This window comes from Thunnus thynnus, chromosome 20 (genome assembly GCF_963924715.1).
Source record: "Thunnus thynnus chromosome 20, fThuThy2.1, whole genome shotgun sequence".
Taxonomy (NCBI): Eukaryota; Metazoa; Chordata; class Actinopteri; order Scombriformes; family Scombridae; genus Thunnus; species Thunnus thynnus.
The window spans coordinates 23,172,843-23,186,246 of NC_089536.1; positions in this window are offsets into that span (position 1 = coordinate 23,172,843).

Here is a 13,404-nt window from a genome sequence, read left to right on the forward strand (position 1 = left end):
TATCCTTTTAATTGTGTGCATGTAACTGTAATATTGATTGACAATTTTCCCCATCTCAACAGTATCCAGTGCCTACATGTGACCAGTGATACGTGACCGCTGCTGCACAACCATTTCCATTCTTTCACCAACATTCAGCCCTTGACTTAAACTTAACAGTAGACATGTTCTACATTCTACAAAGCTCGTCTTTGTACACAGGATTAGTTGTGTCAGTAGAACCTTTGTGGATTTATGGAAATCTACAAATGCACAAATACCAGAGAAATGGACTCAGGCGGTTGCAAATACAGGCAGCAGGACATTATATTGACGAGAGAACCTTAATTGCAACTTTATAACAGATTATCACCCAACTCTCAAGTATTCATTTATGAGTTTGGCTTTGTATCCAGGACTTAAAATAGCAAACACCACATTGGCGTGAAATACACCCATTTCTCAAATCTGACTCCTAAGCCAGGAGAGGTGAGATGAGGACAATATCATAAAAAAATAATTTAAAGATCAAGTGAGGTTCTCTACACAGGGTGTGTATTGGCGGCAGATTTAATGAATGAAGGTGTTATTATAATTCGTACTTCTTATTCCTTTTTTTGTGTAAACTACTTTGATTGGTTTCCTTCACAGTTCAGCTGAGGACAGGGGAGCTATTAGACTGCCTTCCAGTGCAATAACTGTGGACTCATGCTGTGTCAAGTGTGTGTTGCTGGAGAGTGTTTGAATGATGCAGACATGGTGATTTTTGTGTACGTGTGTTTGTGTGTGCAAGACAAATAAATAAGGTCTGTTTATCTCAGTGGAAGCTTCCAGAGCTTCCAGAGCTTCAGGTCTCAATCCTGTAAGAAGGATTATGTTTGCTCCATTTCACTGCTAATGACAAACAACTGAACATATTCTGAATGTATGATTAGCAATATCAGCTTATTTAACAGGTATTTACTGACTTCAAACACAACATCCTTCTAGCTCTCTTACCTGTAAAATGGTTTTTAAAAACGTGTCATAAGACACAAAATTCAAAGAGCTATTGCTGATATATAAATAAAGCCAAATCATCTCCCATCACTTCCCCAGGACAAGAAGGTGGCGGCTCACCTTATACGGCCCTCATTCAGTCTGAACCTGTCATTTACAAATGAAATGTTTCAGACGTGGGGGAATTAATAAACTCCTGTCAAACACAGTAAAGATGGATAACGTCTCGGGGCTACAAACACGTAGGAAATGATAGGCTTATTCTTTTTGAGTCATGAAAACATCAACACATGAGGCTTTTAGTGGAATGAAATAAAAGGAAGCCTGACAAAGCACAAAATTATCCAACGGCACGTCCGCAGGCGAGAGGTTATTTGAGGATTCGAGCTTCAATGAAAGTAAAACTTAGCGGAAACTTTACTGTGTGTTTTTGAAGAATACGCCTCCGCAATAGGGAATTTAGATGAGATATAAGAACGCTGTGTGCAGTACCTCTGTACCTTGGTCACCAGCTTTATTAGTCCAATATCAAACGCCCCAGAAGCCCAGCTGGCTGACATTAGACCATTAAGTGTCTGATAATGAGCCTACTGTGCTGTGTAAAGTACATTTTTAGTACAATCATTCGTAAAGTTTGCCTTTATTCTGTTTAAACACCTGGACTTATTATAAGTCAATGAGACACAGACACATAAATACCCTCTTTGCAACTTTGTTTGGCAACTGTTTCTGTGGTATTTTGCAGGTTAAGTAACTTTTTTTTCTTTTGGGGTGAAATACGTTTATTGCCTCTCCTGCCCAGAATTAGAAGATTGGAATCAATCTTCTCATCTAACGCTTGGAAAACAAGTGAACGGGTATATTTCCTAAAATGTCAAACTATTTCTGTAACCTTAACTCTAAATGTGTGTTGTTGGTTGAAACCAGACCCTGAAATTTTGTTCATGATGAAGATCCCAAAGTTTCCTGTGGCTGATCCACACTGACATTCTTCTCTACAAATATTATACAATAGGGATGTGCAGAGAGCCCAGTATTTGTATTTGTTTCTATATTTGTTGAGGCAGCAAAATTATTTATATTTGTATTTGTATTCGAATAAAAGTGGAAATAGGAAATAAAAATGCAGTTTTTATTTTTATTATGCTTTTAATTCTCGGATATTAAAGTGTTAAAATAAGTGTTTATGAATAATCTTACAAAGCAGATGACTGAGCTGACTACTGAGCTTAACTGAATGCATCATCAATGTTCAGATGGACCTCTACTTATTTATACGCCCATAACACAGAGACAGCACAGCGTGTAATGTGTAGGGAGGAATTTCAAAGGCGATTCTTGCTTTGCACTTTTCATTTACTGCCTGTTTTTTACAACCTAACTTTGTGGAAAGGAGAAGTGGAACAACAGGTTATGGAGAGTCCCTTGAAAGCACTTCGCTTGTGTCAGTAGCTCAGCTTTATCTCTGGTGAACACCCCCAACTCCAGGAGTGATGTCCAAATAAGGAAATGTGCATCATGCAGCAGGTGGATGTGACTCCCCTAGTTGAGACCTGCTGATAGACGTAACAGCGGAGCAGAGGAGAGAGACTGAGACAGTGATGTAACTGACCTGCACGCTGGTATTTGACTTTTTTTTTTTTCCTTCCCGAAAAGAAATAATTTTTAAAATATTTGTACGAAATAAAAGTTTGTAAAAAACCAGCCCATTCTCACTCCCAACTTATCACATATTGAAGCTTGGTCAGGACCCTGTGGCGTCACTTTTTAACGCACGGGGTACCCCTTTAGCGTCATTTTTTAACACAAGCTGTGGCCGGGGGCTGGGGAGCAACGCGCTGCACTACTTCTGTATGGAAGTGTGTGCGGATGCGGAGTCGGAGCCAGGAGTGGTGGGCTCATGACATGAATGGCTTCACAGAAACAGATTTCATCCAACATTTCAGGATGTCAAGGGCTACTTTCAACTACATCTGCAGGGCAGGAATTATACCACGGCCAAACGGTCAGTGCCGTGGATGCATCAGAGTGTGGCCATAATGCTCCTTCTAAAATTAACTACTCACATGGCCAGTTTGGTATGCCCTGTTTTGAACTGTCCATTGTGCCCTTAAAAGAAAGTTGTGGATTTCCTCATTTAAAACTATATGACAGACTAAACGTTTCCCAGTGTCTCCATCATCATCGTCACATCGTCAGTAGTCCAAGATTTCTTCCACCCCTGCAAATATATGTGTAATGTTAACATAAACATTAACGGCTAAACCGTTAGCTAACATTAGCTAACAATTAACAAGCAGCTAAACACTGTACAGTGTAAGTATTAATACACATTGTGATTTAAAGTTTACCAGTCACATACTCTCCTGCCAGGCTCTTGGAAGCAGTCAAAAATTATTTACTCTGGTAACTAGTATTTATAAGACACCTGTCTGTGACAAAGCTATCTGGCAGCTTGATATATTTTGTCTCTGTAGTAGAGACATCAGAAGACACTTTAGACTCATTTTCACTAGTCATGAATTTATTTCCTCAGAGCTAAATTCAGAAAAACACATTACACAAGCCCTCAGAAACTCCTGCAGGTAAAACTGGACTAACGAAACACTTTTAGTGCTGACTGACTCTAACACACTCATTACCAACAGATTTTAAGACCCTTGTTAGCCTAGCAACATCAATGCTACAAACAACCCATAATGCAACACGTGTAGGAGTCTGTTTTACACATCTGATGTTATAAATTGTCTTGCTGTTAAGAGTGTGTATGAAAATTAACCTATAAGCCGACATGCGTAACCGGTCAAAAATATTCTCAGTGGTTAACCACTGACATCCCCAACCAGGATATTGCTGCGTAGTGTAAGCTAACTACAAATGTACATAGAGTTTATAACTCACTATGAGGGCTGACGGGTTGCTACTTTTTCAGCACGATGCAATGTTAACACACACTCACATACACACACACACACACACACACACACACAAACACATAAACTTCTCCGTAAGCAGACAGACACTTCTCAGTTAAGACAGATCAGGAGAGTCTGTCAGCTGTTACGTGACTCGCAGCTCTCATCCGAGTCTCTCCTTGAGAAGTTTCTTATCAGTGTGTTTAATGTTTAACGTAAAAAAGTGTTTCAAGTCGTTTTTGTGACTGCTGCTGTGATCTAAGACTCAAATGCTAATAGTTGCATGAGTGTTGAAATTTGTTCAGATTAATTTTGATGACCCTTATCCCGTTTATAGACTTTATTTTATTATTAAAATAGAACAGTAACAATAAATATAATGAATTGTTCACATTTTTAAAAAATCAATCAGACAGCATTTTGTTCAATACGCTGACTCCTAATTGTTGACTGTATACTGTTTTGTCTACATACAATACAATTATAACTTACTGTTATTGCACCATTGGTTTTGGCCTTGGTGCCCCAATGAATTTGTATTTATCAAAGGCCAAAGTGGCCTTGCCCTAAAAATGACTTAATGTCAGGCCTGATCTGTCAGCACTTCTTCAAAAGACTCTCACAGCAAGACGCTCAGTTCAGGCCAGCGACGTAAAAGTCAAATGAATTCCAATATGACTGTTCACTGAATATAACTGAGGTCACATTGTAAAAAATCAGACATGTATCTGATTTAGGACCAGCTGCTGGCTTTAGCCTCATATTTAACAGACAGATATGAGAGAGGTATCAATCCTTTGATCTAACCCTCAGCAAGAAAGTGAATAATTGTATTTCCCAAAATGTCAAGCTATTCCTTTAACTTTTTATAGAACAGTGGGTGGCCCAAAATAACACCCAGAGGAGCTATCAGGTTGGTATTTACAGACGTTACATTGAGCAACACTCTGACAAATGCTGAATAATGAGCCGAAAGAAAAACAAGGAGCTTCTTGCTTTGTCACCACTTTGCTGAAGTTGTTTTCCATCTTCCTCTTACTTCTGGTTCCTAAGCCTGCAGCATAAACTGATGGGGCAAGTCAGCAGACAGCCAGAGCCAAACCTCCCTGCCATGTCATGCAGCTTTGCCCATAGGCAGGAACATTACCAAGCAAGCTGACAGTCGAGCACTCATTCATCACTATCTGTCAATTTTGGCATGTCAGAGACAAAGAGAGAGTGTATGGCATCAGTAATTTGAGGAAAACATTGCAGAGAAATGTTAACCGCAGCTTCTTCGAAAAACATCAGGCCATGGTGTGTGTGTGTGTGTATGGAGCAAGAAATATCTTGCCGTGAGGGATCTGCGGTGAATTTGTCTCCTCACTAGTCTATAATTAGATTCTCTTAATCCTAAATCAGTCCTAAGAGCAGGCAACATCCAGTTTCTCACCTCCAAGTGATGAAACACGTTCTCCCCAGTCATCATGACTAGAGATTAATCATAAACTTAATTATAAATTATTAAGAAATAAACAAAAAAAATCCTGAAACCGTGTCCAGATGTTCTGAACAACATGTGCTACTCAGTTAAGTTAATTGTTTGACATTTGGACTCATGTTTAAGTTACAGAGTTTTCTTGTTGATTCCACTTGCCAGGATAATAACTAGTCATATTTAGGTTTTTATATGCATTGTGGATTCTTATTTGTTGGTGGGCCTTTCCAAGGCATATAAATTCCAGCTGTGACATCAGCACTGTGCCAGTATGAGAGGATTGTGCCCACGTTACCTTGTGCGGAGCCATGGCCATACACAGGATTTTTGAAATACCAAGGTCCAAAAAATGAGCTTGCCAGGAGGGACTGGAGGTATGGGTACCTGCAAAATGTTGATTTTCCTGATATAAATATGCGCATTTAAAAACGATTTGAGAGCAAAAACTGAATAACTATAGCTTATAACCATATCATTGGACAATATCATAAATTATCTGTCAAAGAGTAACACACGAGAATCAGCCGCAATATGTAAGTCTGAAGGAAATACAAGAATTTGGAGGGAAAGAAAACAAAAAAACAAACAAAAAAGCTTATATCTCCATTTTACATCACTTTACATTATAGCGTAATTGCTTTTTATCAAACTTTGTTTTGGGGTAATTATAGCTATATTTGACACATTTATTTTTGAGAAGGCAGTACTTTTCCTCATCTGTAAGTGGTCTTTTTTTCAACTTGGCTGGATCCAGTTCATGTAGAAACGTGTCTGTTTGACTAACATCAACTCTCTCACCTTTCATCTCTCTATCCTCTCCTCTTGTCACCTTTCTTCCAACCTCATCTCCCCCAGGATCACTCTGCTTGTCTGGTGTCTCTCTCTTGTTTTCCTGACTGTGTCCTGTGCTCTTTTGGTCAACCACTTTTTCTGTGTCTTTCTTCCTTCCATAACCTGCTCTCTCTCCCTCATATCCACTTGTCTCTTTGCATTCAACATTATATCCTGTCTGTACATTTCACTGTCCATCCTCAACTCTTTGTTCTCTCTCCTCCCCTCCTCTCTCACCCTGTGTTCACTACCTGTCCCTTTCTTTGTGACTCCTCACTTGTGTCTACGGAAGAGGATTAGGGCCATCTGAAAATTTATTTGAGTTCTGACTTTAAACTCAGAACTCAAGTAAATTTTTCATGTGGCCCTAATCCTCTTCCGTATGTGTCTCCTGCCAGTGTGATAAAGTCTGAAAATAATTCAGTAAAAGTAGATACATGTTCTTTATTTCATTCTTTTTCTTGAGATTGCATTGTGTGCAGTACAGTGTGCAGTACCTGCTGCTCTTCCTCTGTCATCTCTATCGCCTTCTCTCTTCTCTTTCTCTCATTCACCTCTTGTCCCACATCTCCTCCTGTCCCAAAGCTCAGCTTTGGCTGCCTTATATTTATCATTTTCTTCTCTGTCTCAGTGAAAAAGTTAACATAAGGTCAAATGGTGAACTGAAAGAAAAGCATTTCACTTGAAGTTTATCTGTCTGTCATCAGATGACTGGCTACATTAGCTAGCTAAATCACAGAAATGAAATGAATGTATGGCAGGCCCCAAAAACAGAGTGTGACCCTTGCTGCTGTGTGAAGTGTGTCGGGACAGGGGGCACACTAGTAGTTTTAATTGCAGGGCCAACAACCTCTGTTTCCTCTGTTATGCTTCTGGCCACACATGTGTTAATTGGGGGAGGTGTTGGGCCAGTAGTTATTCCCCCAAGTACAACAGATAATAATTTGGAATCTGTTTATAAGAGTATATGTGAGGAGCTGAAACTGGAGAGTAAAGTCAAATTGCAGAATACACAGAGGGTTGCCCCTTATGATGGGCTGTTCCATGCTAAAGTGCTGATTGGTAACAAAGTGGAGGTGGATGCTATGCTTGATAGTGGTTCAATGGCATGTAGCTTAAGTTCAAAAGTTTTGCCGTGGCTGTTGCAGGGAGAAGTGATGAAGAGTCCTTCTTTAAGACCTATGAATGTGGTTTTGATTGGATTTGGCGGGTCAAGGACTAAGCCTTTGGGAGTATGTGATCTAGAGATGGAGCTGTTTGGCTTCCCATGGATTGTCCCGACACTGGTAGTTGCTACACAAAGTGATGAAGGTCTTGAGGGATGTTTTGAGCTGCATGCCTGCATATTAGTGCAGTGAACAGCACAAGCTACTGAGCTTGTTGGCTAATGTGGAGGCGTGGACAGGCAGTGATATCCTCGACAAGGTGGGAACAGTGAGAATAAATAAAGCAGTGACTCTTGATCTTCTAAGTGAGCTAATGGTTTTGGGTTGACTTCAGAGTGTTGACAACATCACAGTTGGCAGTGCTGTTGTCACAGAGCCTACTACTGCTAGGTCATGTTGAAAGTCAGTTTTTGTTGGGAGGACTGTGGCATTGCTCCGTAGTGATGGTTGGCTGCCACTTAAAGTGATAAATCCTTCTGATAAGCCTGTGACACTAAAACGAAATGCCAAGCTTGCTGATGTCTATCCCTGCATATAGTTGGAGGACTTTGACTGCCCTGGTATGTGTGATGACACACAGTTTGTTTTTCAGCAACAAGTGCAGAAGTCAGGTGATGTAGTATCTCACAATGAGAAAGATTCCAAGTTACCATTTCAACGCGTCACACCCAATCAGTACAAAAAACTCAGACAAGTACTGAATGAGATTGAAGAACGAAAGATCATACAAAAGTCCAGTAGCAACTTCACGTCACCCTTGGTCCTTGTTTGGAAAAAGTTGTGGGACCTGAGACTCTGTACTGACTGTTATATCAATGCCCACACCATAAAGGACGCTCACCCATTTCCCCATCAGGCTGATGCTCTTGCAGCAGCAGGTGGCAACACCTTTTTCTCAACCATGGACCTCACATCTGGTTACTACAACGTCTAGGTTCTTGAAGATGATAGGAGATATATGGCCTTTACATTGCCATTCAGGTTGTATGAATGCAACTGCATGCCACAGGGCCTGTACAACACCCCTGTGACTTTCATGCAGATGATGCTAAACATCTTTTGGGGCCAGTTATAGAATGCCATTTCTTGCAGAGATCTGTGAGGTTCCTTAGTCATATAGTGAGTGCAGAGGGCATCGCTATGGATCACGAAAAGGTGTGGGCCATTACTGCCCTATCTGAGGCAGATCTTATGGAAGATGGTACAGAGATCCCACCTCAGCAAAAGACAAGGTAATTTCTGGGAATGGTGGTGTTCTACCAGCAGTTCGAGGATTGTTCATCAATCATCATTGGTCTCACAACAGGGCACAAGGCTCCTCTCCAAAAGATGAAAAAAGCATCACACTCTTCAGTGGACACTAACAGCTGCTGACTGGATAGAGGAGTGCAGACAGGCCTTCTTTCTGCCTTCTTCTTCTGGGGCACAGTAGCAAGGCTGATTGCTTGATTGCTTGCTTGTAAGTCGTATGCACAGTCGAGGTACCCTGCACACAGACTAGTTTTTGCCATAAAATGGGCTGTCTGTGACAATTTCCATCATTGGCTGAGGGGACACCCATTCTCAGTATAGATGGATAATAATCCACTGACATATATCCTGTCCAAAGCTAAACTGGATGTGTGCGGACAGACATGGGTCACCAAGCTAGCACCATACCAGTTTGATATCAAATACATCCTGGGTCCCAAAAACATTGTTGCAGAAGCTCTGAGCAGGGAGCCCTCTGTTCATCCAAGCACGCTCCACGACAAGATTGAGATGACAATATGAGATGCTGTTGGTTGAAACTGATGCTATTTGCATGGATCAGGTGCAGGATGTGTTTTGGTGGTCTACTCACCTGCTTGAGAGGATCGCTGATGTTGGGCCTTCTGTTGCCTGCCAGTCTTCTGCTGTTGTCTGGCTTTGTGGCTAGGGCTTTGTGTCAAATCAGGAAGTGGCAGCTGTTCTTCAGTCACTCAAGTTGCAGAAAGGTGCAGTGACACCCCAGGCAGCAGTTTTACTGGCCAGAACTGGAGAAGGATGTTGAAGCATGTTGAAATGCTGCATGCATTGTGTGCTGAGCAAAACCCCTAAACAGGAAGCTAGAGCACTGCTGGAGAATGTCATGATGGAACCTCTTGAACTCTTGTGAATAGACTGCCAAATCTGTGGCCCACCAACTGTGGCATAACTTCTTCTATATCTATGGATTTCCAAGGTGCATTCACTTGGATAGAGGGACTGATTTCGAGGGCACCCTTATTGCTAACCTCTTGAGCATCGCTGGCATTCAGAAGTCCCATATGACACCATATCATCCAAAGGGCAATAGCTCATGTGAGAGGATGAACAGGACTCATGGTAACATGATTCGGGCTCTACCCCCATGGGCAAAGCACAGATGGCCTCAGGTGTTCATATTTCTCTCACATTTGCCTATAACTATCCATAAGACTAAAGGGCATGTGCTCTTTCTCATGATGTTTGGGAGGATGCCAAGGCTGCCCATTGACCTGGCATTTAGCACTGTCCTGGATAACTCTGAGGTTGTGAGTTACGATGAGTATGTTTAGTTTTTGCGGAGGAGTCTGAAGAAAGCTATGGGTATTGCACATGCTTCAGCTCCCAAACAGCTGAAGAGGCACATTGATCTATATAATCATAGGGTCCAGGGAGCTCCAGTTGAAGTCGGTGGCCAACAAAGGAGAACGTTGTAAATGCAAGCTTGCTAACTATTTTTAGGATGCCATTTACCTGGTCATTGGGGTGAATGCTGACAGCCACACCTTCAATGGTCCACCGCAGTCTGATAACACCGGTCAACTTTCTGCCATTCCCCAACACTGCTTCTGAAGACAGGTGGGACTTAACTGCCTCATCTGCTTGTGATTATTCATATGCAGGACAGAACAATGCTGTGATGGACATGTCGACAGATGCCGCTGAGTATAGAACCAGAGTCTGGGTGTCACAGTTGCCATCTGAGGGGTCTAGTGACTCAAGTACGGAGGTTTACAGTCAGTGTCAGGATGCCCAAGATCCTCCACGTTTTGACCCATCTCTGGTTAGGCCACAAACTGGTGGTCCTGACCTGTCTGGTAGTCAGGGTTGTCCACTCCTTTCTCCTGCTTGTGTGGGGCTTCAATCTCAGGACCCCAATCAGCTGGTCTCTGAGTTAGGTAGTGTGGAGACTGATCAGGGTGACAGATCTTGCAATGTCCTGGCTGATGTTGCTGGGTGAAGTGAACACATTCCCACACTATACAATGCTGCTGCTCCAATTCCACCAGTGGGACCATCACACAGTGTCAGGTCTAGAACAGGGAGGTTACTTAGGCCTGTGACCAGGCTTATTGAGATAATGGAACAAAGGATAAAGGCAACCTGATAAATGGGACACTAGAGTTCAGAAAAAAGTAAACTAGGGATTTAAATGGTCTCAAGGGTAAAGGTGTTGGTTTTGAATGTTTTGTTTCTGTAAAAGGAAGGAAAGAAGTGCTTGGCATGCTATTATATGTATAAGAGATGTTACAATTTTTGTAAGATGTAATATCTTTTGGGGGTTTTTTCCACTCCTATGTGGCAGGGTTTAGACTCATATACAGTGTTAATGTGGGATGGGTTTTCTGATAATTAAGTCCCCAGGAGTTGATTATTAAGGTTTGAGGTTTTGTGCAGTCACATTGTGTATTAGACATGTAACAGGCATGTTTACCTGAGATGGTTGAGGAGGTTTGGCCAGCCTCTTTCTCCTCTAATTCTCACAGAGAATAGTCTCCTGACTGTATGTATGTATGTACAGACAGGTGACAAATGAAAGGAGAAACTAGAACAGGCCTGAATGCTTGACCTCTACAGTGAGGGGATCCGGTGGCTCTGTTATGCTGTGGGGGGGCATTTACCTGGCATGGTTTGGTCCACTTGTCCCCTTAGAGGGAAGGGTCACTGCAAATCAATATAAAGTTAATCTGAGTGATGACCTTTATCCTATGATGAAATTTTAATCCTGAAGGGAGTGGTCTCTTCCAGGATGGCAATGCCCCAATTCACAGGGCACGAGAGGTCACTAAAAGATTTGATGAGTATGAAAATGATATGAATCATATGCTATGGCCTTCACAGTCACCAGATCTCAACCCAACTGAACACCTATGGGAGATTTTGGACTGGTGTGTTAGACAATGCTCTCCACCACCATCATCAAAACACCAAATGAGGGAATATCTTTTTGAAGAATGGTGTTCATCCCTCCAGAAGAGTTCCAGAGACTTGTAGAATCAATGTCAAGGCTGAGGAGCAATATATATGTGCCTATTGGTGTTGCATTGTTGTTCTGGATTGTACTTACATTTGGTACCTGAGGTATTTTTATTTATTTTTTTCTCTCTTTTATGGATAGTGTTGTGAGCAAGTTGAATTCAGGGAGTGTACAGAGTTTTCTTGTTGATTCCATTTGCCAAGATAATAACCAGTCATATTTAGGTTTGCGTATGTATTGTGGATTCTTAGGATGGAGATACACTTGCTTTTTATCCACACATTCGCGTAGACAACTGGCTGCATTGTGAATGTAATTGTTCAAATATTTGCCTATGTACTTTGCGTGTTACTGGAGGACTCACCAAAGAACTAAGGAATAGAACTTGATGTAAAATCTGCCAAAAAATGCAAAGAAGAAGAGGAAGCATGATGTAAAAAAAATAAACATGGCGACAATCAAGAAGGTTACTACTTTGTTAAGTCAATCATATTTGTCACTGTGCCGCGGCAATGACACTTCGTACAGATGTGGGTAATTGCAGTCTTTGTCTATTAAATTCAAAACTTTCTGCCATTGTTGTTACTGGTTTCGTGCCTACTGACTCCTGACCCTGTCACATCCCCAAACTGTTCCTACACTGCCCCTACCGTTTGTGCGCGTCTTGCAGACGCGTTGCGTTAATTTCTGAGGATGTGCACAACCAACACTCTAAACGGACGCAGGATACGCAGGCAGCCATCATGCGCATGTGAATGTGTAGTTAAAAGCAAGTATGTCTCTAGCCTTACTGGTTGACGGGCCACTCCTTGGCATATAAATTCCGGCTGGGACGTCAGCACTGTGCTAGTATGAGAGGATTGTGTCCGCGTTAGGTTGTACAAAGCACAAAATATAATCTAATGAAACAGCTATCATGATATTATGTTGGATTGCATGACAGAACATAGTGATTACATTGCACTTCCTTGAATGTGCTAAATTGGTTATATTTTTAAAATATATTTATATATTTATAGTTTAATTAGCTAATGGGCCAAGCTAACATTTAATTTTTCTATAGAACTGTGCCTAGAGATTGCTGTGCTTATGTGACTGACCAATGGCTTTCCATGTTTGTTGACCAGGCAATAAAAGTCAACACACAAATGGAAGAGTGTCAATCCTTGTCTCACACAACACAACGCACACTGAAGAAGAGTTATGATGATTACACTTGTCTTTATTTATCAAATGTCAATCCAGGTGAAAAATCGGGGGAAAAACCTTCTGTTCACACCCTCATAACTAAACTACATCAGCTTAAATAAAGTGATAGAGACACTGAGAAATGGTAGTGAAGTCTGGAGACCGTGACTCTAGTGAATCCCTGACTGTGAGCGCCCTCTAGTGGATGGCTGTAATAATTACATTCTCTTTTTCTTATTATATTTCACCGTGTCTACTCAGCTCACCAAGACTGATCATTTCTGTACAGCTATTTGTCAAACTTAGACTCAATTGCAGGTTTATCAGGCACCCCTACAGTTTCCAATAATCCAGTCTAAACCCTGCAGTAAATATCAATAAAGATTATAATGTTTTAGAAAGTTGTTCATTCAACTTCATGGTCATTTTGAGACTCTTATTTGTGGTGCTGTTAATTGTGTTGTGTTATAGAAAGAGGTTACACATTTATGTATATCAATGATGATTTTAGCTCCTAATGCAGTCAAATAAAACAGCCCTGCATTTACTTAATAAACTGAATGTATTCCATCCCTCTTAAATTAATAGATATTTGACTTGAGAGTA